General features: G+C 46.8%; 1 long non-coding RNA gene across 2 annotated transcripts in view; it reads left to right on the top strand.

Moving 5' to 3' along the window:
* Nucleotides 1-1,524: 1,524 nt before the first annotated feature.
* The window catches only part of LOC142719681 (uncharacterized), a 255,217-nt gene continuing 248,911 nt past the window's right edge, over nucleotides 1,525-7,830 (top strand). Inside the window, exon 1 of one of the 2 annotated variants that reach the window (XR_012872889.1) lies at nucleotides 1,525-1,878. This is a non-coding gene — a long non-coding RNA (uncharacterized LOC142719681). Of the gene's footprint in view, nucleotides 1,879-6,240; nucleotides 7,036-7,830 lie in introns of those variants that run through there. The other variant, XR_012872906.1, reaches the window with a different exon arrangement.

Here is a 7,830-nt window from a genome sequence, read left to right as displayed (position 1 = left end):
TGTGTCCCACGAGCCGCAGATGACAGCCCCAGGGGCCACATGCGGCCCGAGGGCCGCGTGCTTGAGTCCCCTGGGTTAAAGCATTCCAAAGTTATTGCAACATAAAGTGAAACATGTCAGATTTGAAAAATGAGGCTCTGTCAGGAAGGTCAAAAGTGGCTAAAGAGGGAAGGGGTTAAAGGGGTTGTACCATATAAGAAAAAAAGGTCTACTTTTTTTTCCCAAAAATACCACCACTCTTTCACTATGGGGCTGCGCTGTTTCTTGAAAAATAAATAAAGTTGAGCCTATAATCCATTAATTTTCAGTACATTTTCTATATGTGGCATTTATGGTCTGATGCACATGAGATATAAAATACAACAGTTTATACTTTCTGATGTGTTGAAATGCAGTAAAATAGCAGTAACTGAGAAGATGACAGCGCTTCATATTAGATGAGATCTTTATATTGTGTTTTCTTCTAGTGAGGACCAAGTAATCCAACATTGCAAGAAGCTAAAAGGAGCCACGAGAGGACGAGTCATAGTCTGGTGAGATGTTCATGTGCAGCTCTATCATATGTAACATATATATATATATATCCGGTGTCCTGCTCTGTCACACATGATGATCAGCTGCTATCTCCAGGGGGGACTGCCAGGGGAGACTCCATTTAATGTAAGGCCACACCATGTAATGCTAAATGTTTGGGTTAGGGCAGTCCTCCAGGGGGTATTGCCCTAACCCAAAAATGTAGCATTACATGGTGCCCATTAATATAAGAGGACCCTGCGTGTAATGTCTAGAAGCACTGGGTCCCCCTTGTGGCCGCTGTCCGCTATGACTACTGGAGGGACACCCCTCTACTATCTCTATATACCCTGATAGCACATGTGGGGGGCAGTGGTATTATACATTGGGGGTCTTGTTTGGATGGTGTTGTTCTTATGACATGTGCAGTTCAATGTGATTCTCCCGGAATATGAGACCTGATTTTAAGATGTCACTGGTGGCTTCATAGATTTATTGCAGCTGTAACTGGAGAGAAGATTTTATCACAGGTTCATCCTCCACTAACCTGGATTTCTCCGGACAGCGCCACTAACCTACGTATTGCTGCGGTTTCCTGGGAATCACCACAAACTCATCCACAATATTCTCCAGGATTGTACAGATAAAGCGCAGGTTATGTCACATTTATTTATGTCCGGCAGCAATTCATCCCCAGAAGAAACCTCTGGAAGTGTGGAGACATGTGCGGCCATATTTCTATAGATCCAGCATGTCCACATATGACGTACAGTCTCCATACATAGAGATTTGTGGAGTCACTCCGGGACTAGCGCCTCTGAGCAGACCCTGTGCCTGGTAACTCCAACTAAATGTAGATAATGAGACTGGTCCCTGAAGAATAAGGACAACAGGAGATACAATCTCTCTTGCCGGATTTCCCTGACCCTCACCCATCCCCATCCCCCAATCAACAGCAGATCCATCTACAAAGAACAGATATACAGAATATTATACGTAAATCATTTCTTCTGCCCAGCGTTGGGACCAATGGTTTACTTCCCCGGAGAAATGCTGGGGCAGAACTTCTGGGGGGTCATCAGTATGTGCCCCCACCAGACCCTCTGCTTGTCTCCACAGCAGCATGGACGTCACAGTATCACCGGTCACCATATCTAGTCTTATGAATAGTCAGTAATGCAGTTGTCTGCCGTGAGTTGCCAGTAGATGCACCGAACGTCTGTGGTGATGACAAGCATGGGGGACATTGTAACATCTTCATTATTTGGCGTAACATTTGTTTCTTCTTTCTCTGTTCCCACCTGCAGGGACATGAAAATAGTGGAATCTCTGCCGACATGTGGCGTTCATTACTACAAAGTAAAGGTCAGTGACCGTTCCTCTATAAACACTCCAGAAAAAGTGATATTCTTCTTCACAGACTTTATTACTTGTCCTGGATGACCCTTTAAGGGGTTTTCCCACCTTGGACATTTATGGCATATCCACATATTTATGCCATAAATGCCCGATACATGCAGGTCCCACCTCTGGGACCCACACCTATCTCCCTGACCCCCATCCTATCTTGTCCATCTCCCAATGCTCCCCGCCACTGTCTGACGAGGTGGTCGGGAGTTACGGAAACAGCATAGCTCGCCATGTTACGCTGTTTCTGTAGCTCCCTACCACTTCGTGAAACAGTGACCTGGCATCATCAGGAGCTGGAAGAGGCAGGACGAAGGTCAGGGGGCCCTTTGTAGAAATAGGGTGTGGGTCCCAGTGGTGGGACCTGCATCTACCGGACAATTATAGGACGTGCCATAAATGTCCAAGATACCAAAACCCCTTTAATGAGGAGAAAAGAATTGGCCGCGCTCCTGCAGTGTCTGATCTTTTATGAAGATATTGGGCTGGAAGTTTTCATGTTACTTTCCTTTGCTTTGTCTGCTGCAGCTTGGCATTGAGCTGCATCCCCCGGGCTACTGTACATTCTGGTTGTAGCGTCACTTAGGTCTACTCCAATAGTTTCTTACACAGATAGGGGGGGACATGTTGTTGCTAAAATGGTTATAATAACCAGTCATTAAAAACCATTTTACCCTAAATAATGAAACATTTCTATCGATACAAGTCCTTGAGTTTTCCTCTTATGTCAGATTGTTAAAAAATCTTCTATTCAATCATTTCCTAGTAATATCCGGTCCTGAGAAAGCCGTGTACTGCCGGTATGTCTGCACTGACATTTCTATCACCAAACCTTCCCTGTTACCCATGGAATTCCAAAGTGCTTGTTCTCAATTCTGGAATGGACACTTGAAGGAGGAGGATTCTGACGATGGATCCTATTTTTTTTCCACATGTTCCGCTGTGTTGTATTGCTGCTTGTCTGGAGCGGGAGATGCATCCAGGAGAAAGACACGAGGCGCACAGGAGGGTCTTACTGCACACTAGGGGGGGGGGGGGGGTCTATATTAGTTTTACTATAAGACCGTCCCTCATCAGCGCACGCCCTGGCATACAGGGACTTTACATCATAGTAAATGGATCTCTCCATCCCCATAATTGGATCTTTGTATAAATGCTTTGGCTGACAGATCTCATGTTTATCATCATTTTCCCTATTCATAGATTCTGATCTTATCCATCCTTTTATAGATTTGAGGTGAATGTTATTTTGCCATAGACATTTGTGGTGTTAAATATGTCTGTCTCCTTATGAGTGAAGGTGATGCCTTCCAACATATGGGCAGCTGTCGGGATAGGTTGGCACCTGACATTATTATATAGATTACAGTGGACACTTTGTTTGCTGCCCGTCCTGTGTGACATGTAAGAGCTCAATAATAACCCCCATATTTGTGGTCTGTGCATCAGTGAAGAGAAGATGGGACATGTCCCTGTCAGTGGTTATACAGGGACCAGCGACATGTGATTGTCAATACAATATCCGGCCTTCACAGGATCACAGTGCACATAACTCCTATAACCTATGTCCAGTATATATGGCGGTGAGAAATAACTGCCGGCAGCGCTATCACGTCTCTCCCATCCCCCTCAACTGAAAACATCAAACTGATTTTTTTATTTAACTGTCAGCAGCGCAGGTAATGTGCACTACAGATCCCAGCATGCTCTACTGCCAGAAGGAAATGAACTACATGGATGTATTTAGACTTTTAAAACATCTCTATTGGTTCCTCATGGAACAGAGAAGGTGGAAGAAACACACATTGGGTACAATCTGTCCATGCCAATCCATACACATTTTTATTTTCTAACCTACAACTTGTACGGTGAGAGCTAGAATGTGATTGGATGCCATGGGCTGCACCACTTAGGACCTTGTTGCCATGGACAGCATCACAGAAGCGTCGTCACCCAGTCACGGAATACTCAGCAAGAACGGTCAGTGCGAGGCCGGCATCGAGGAGAGAGGAGCGCTAAGCACTACTGAGATTGTCCCAGCTGGGTTCTAATTTGTTTTTATATCTTTGTTATTTGTTTATTATTTTTTTTTATTTGTGTTAGTCCTTCCAGACCCGCACTTCCAAGTGTGTGGAGGAAGAGACAGCCAGATGGCTGCCCCGGGGGCTGGTGGAAAGTTCCAGCCCCGGAGATATCTCCATCGTCCCGGGAAGACCCCGTACAGCCGGGAGCCTAAAAAAAGGCAGACTGGCCTTTTTGGACATCTGAAAGCAGCTTTAAGTCTCGTGCCATATATTAAAAAGCTGTTCACAACACCTCAAAAAGAGTCGGGCCGATACCTGAGACTAAAATCTCCACCCCCAACACCTGCAGCCACCACCTGCGCAGCAAGGCACGTTCCTCAGGTACCAAAACCCACCAAAAGATCAGGTGAGGTTCGGACCACTGCCCCATTGCCCAGGAGACCAACTGCCTTTGAGAGCTTCCTTGCAAGACAGTCATCGATCTTGTCAAGTCAGAGAAGGTCAGCAGTGGCAAGAACATCTAGGGTCCGCAGTGCACCATATGCCTTACCACCGCGCATTAAGGTGACTGCGAGACAGCTGTATGACGGCCCACTAGGGGAGCCTATGGGTTGTGCATCACGCAGGATGATGAGGGCCATGCTGAACACCCCATTGGCGGATAATCGCAGTTCGTTTGTCAGCGATGAGGGAGACTATGTCCGGTACACCTTCCACAGAGATACCATCTTTCCGGAGAAGGAGTACCATGGCAAAATATCATTTCGCCTAAAAAGAGACTAGTGGTGGAGTCTCCTGCAGCGTGCAAATACCATCTTAGTGCACTAGCTGCTAATCCAATTGATTTGATTTTCCGGTTTTGACCTTGGCTTGATTTTTGGACTATGCTTTTTGACTGCCGCCTGCCCTGACCTCTGCCTGTTTATGGACAATGCTTGTATGCTGCCTGCCCTGACCCCGGACTGTTTATGGACTATGCTTGTTTGCCGCCTGCCCTGACCTCGGCCTGTTTATGGACTATGCTTGTATGCTGCCTGCCCTGACCTCGGCCTGTTTTTTGACTATTCTTGTTTGCTGCCTGCCCTGACCTCGGCCTGTTTATGGACTATGCTTGTTTGCTGCCTGCCCTGACCTCGGCCTGTTTATGGACTATGCTTGTATGCTGCCTGCCCTGACCTCGGCCTGTTTATGGACTATTCTTATTTGCTGTCTGCCCTGACCGTGGCCATGTATTGACTATGTTTGCTTCCGGCTCCACAAGTGCCACAGCTGTGCTGCTTATCAGTCCACTCTCCGCAAAATATATTTAGTGCCCACCTGCTTTCTAGGCTGAGCACCCTGGCTACTTACGGGCAGTCTGGCCTATATCCAGAGTGCTAACCATTACACTATTGGAACCTTCTTTAGGTCGTGACCCCTAGACGAGGCTAGGGGTCCCAAACCACAAATCACCACTGCCTGGGGTCCCCTTTTTATGCCACGTTTACTCCTAGAACACGGGTACCTTCAGTGCCCTCTGCTTTAAAGGCCAGCCCTCCTGATTACCCTTAGTACCCTTGTGTCCATGCTGCTAGTGGATAGCCTGGCCGAGATCCAGAGTGCTAACCATTACACTTTGGAACGTGCTTTAGGTCGTGACCCCTAGACCAGACTGCAAATCCCTTACCAGGGCTCTCCACTACTGCCTGGGGTCCCCATTTTTATATCCCCTGAGTATCCTCCTATTACACGGGTAACTGTGCCCCCCCCCCCCCTTGTTACTAGGCTGGCACGCACTGAGCATGCTCAGTTCCACACATCCTGACTGCTGATGGACAGTCTGGCCTAGATCCAGAGTGCTAACCATTACACTATTGGAACCTTCTTTAGGTTGTGACCCCTAGACGAGGCTAGGGGTCCCAAACCACAAATCACCACTGCCTGGAATCCCCTTTTTATGCCCCGTTTACTCCTAGAACACGGGTACCTTGAGTGCCCCCTGCTTTAAGGGCCAGCCCTCCTGATTACCCTTAGTACCCTTGTGTCCATGCTGCTAGTGGATGGCCTGGCCGAGATCCAGATTGCTAACCATTACACTATGGAACGTGCTTTAGGTCGTGACCCCTAGACCAGACTGCAAATCCCTCACCAGGGCTCTCCACTGCTGCCTGGGGTCCCCATTTTATATCCGCTGAGTATCCTCCTAGTACACGGGTAACTGTGCCCCCCCTTGTTTCTAGGCTGGCACGCACTGAGCATGCTCAGTTCCACACATCCTTACTGCTGATGGACAGTCTGGCCTAGATCCAGAGTGCTAAACTGGTCATAACACTTTAATGTCTCTTCCTCTGCTCAATGGGAGATGGAAATGTCCTATATTGGTGTACTGACTCTTAAAGGGCCCATGCCTATCCCTGGGACAACTTACTCCAGTAGTTGGCTCTTCTCTGGGCCTCAGTACTAAGATAACTACATCTAAAAAGATAGACGAGGCATCCTTTCCCTCTCACAGTATTCCAGCTGATGGAGTAGACTTGTTTATCCCTGAATCCTCTGCTGACTGAGGAGTTTATGAAGCATCTGTTAAGGAGGCAACTAGGAGAATGTAATAGAAATTGTCCACTCTCTAAAAAAGGAATTGCTCCAATCAGGAGACCATTGCCAAATCACAGAATGAACTGATGAATAAAAATGAGGAAATGGAGAAAAACAATTCTGGACATAGAGACCGATCCCTACTCAACCACAATTGACTTTGAGGAATCCTGGATTTGGTCTCTAAGTCCCCGACTTCATGAGATTTCTGCCTCCAGATGTCTCTACCGTTGAGAAAACACTGGCCCCAAAGCTGAAAAATCTCCCCCCAGAGTTGGACGACTTTATATAATCTCATCATCACATCGAGATCATTGCCTACAAATGGAGATTCCCATCAAACTAGTAATGTCCAAAAACCTCCATCATTATGTCTTCACAACACGGCCCGCAGCTCTGAAAGTCTGAGAGAAATGGAAACTCCTGTCCCATCACCACCGAGAACCTCCGTCACCACCAACATAAAAGAAGAATCCCGGAAACTCAATCATGAATGGACTGTAGCTGGACGGGGATGGTAAGTCTAAATACTCACTGTTTCCCTGATGATAATTTAGTATGTGCTAATACTCGTTACATGACGTCTCTTCAGGATTCTGTAGTCTGAATACATGTTCACACCACCACTCTCATTGTTTTACCTTCACCTTTTAAGCTGTGTTCACACGGTGCAGTCATGTCACATGTTTTTGCCAAGATTCTATGGCAAAAATGCAGCTTCTTTTCAAAACCCCCGTGTTCTTGTTGAGTAGTGAAAATCGCTGCAAAAACCGTGATATGACCGCAATGTGTGAACACAGCCTTAACTATACACTTTGATGTGATGCTTCATTGAAAGTTAGACCCTGTTCACATTACGTTCTAGCCTTCCGTAGGACTTCTGCAGTGTACCTGTGACGGAAGTCTGCAATGTATCGCACTGTTTAGGTATACAGTGGCAAATGGTGGCCAAACCCCACGGCAGAAGCGCTACCTGGAGCCGGAGCTAATAATGAGAATGATAAGTGACGTCACACAAGAGGACAACTCAAAACTTAGATTTAAAGGCAATATTTTAATTTGAGGAGGAAATGTTCATTAATTATCAACTAGTGAAGATTTTTATCTTTAGCCCCTTAGTGACCACCAATGCGATTGTTCATGGCAGCCGAGTCTAAGTCCTGCGCGGGTGTCCTGCAGGCGGGAGCGGGTACTCAGCGGTCATTAGACAGCCGGGCTCCTGCTAAAATGGTAGAAATCATAGTTTACGTTGATCGCGGCCCTTTAACCCGTCAACAGCGACCGCGACATTTAACTTTTTTACAGGGGGAGG

The sequence above is a fragment of the Rhinoderma darwinii genome, chromosome 1, assembly GCF_050947455.1.
Source record: "Rhinoderma darwinii isolate aRhiDar2 chromosome 1, aRhiDar2.hap1, whole genome shotgun sequence".
NCBI classification, from domain to species: Eukaryota; Metazoa; Chordata; class Amphibia; order Anura; family Rhinodermatidae; genus Rhinoderma; species Rhinoderma darwinii.
The sequence above is the reverse complement of the archived record's forward strand: the minus strand, read 5'-3'. Positions and strand labels throughout refer to the sequence as shown.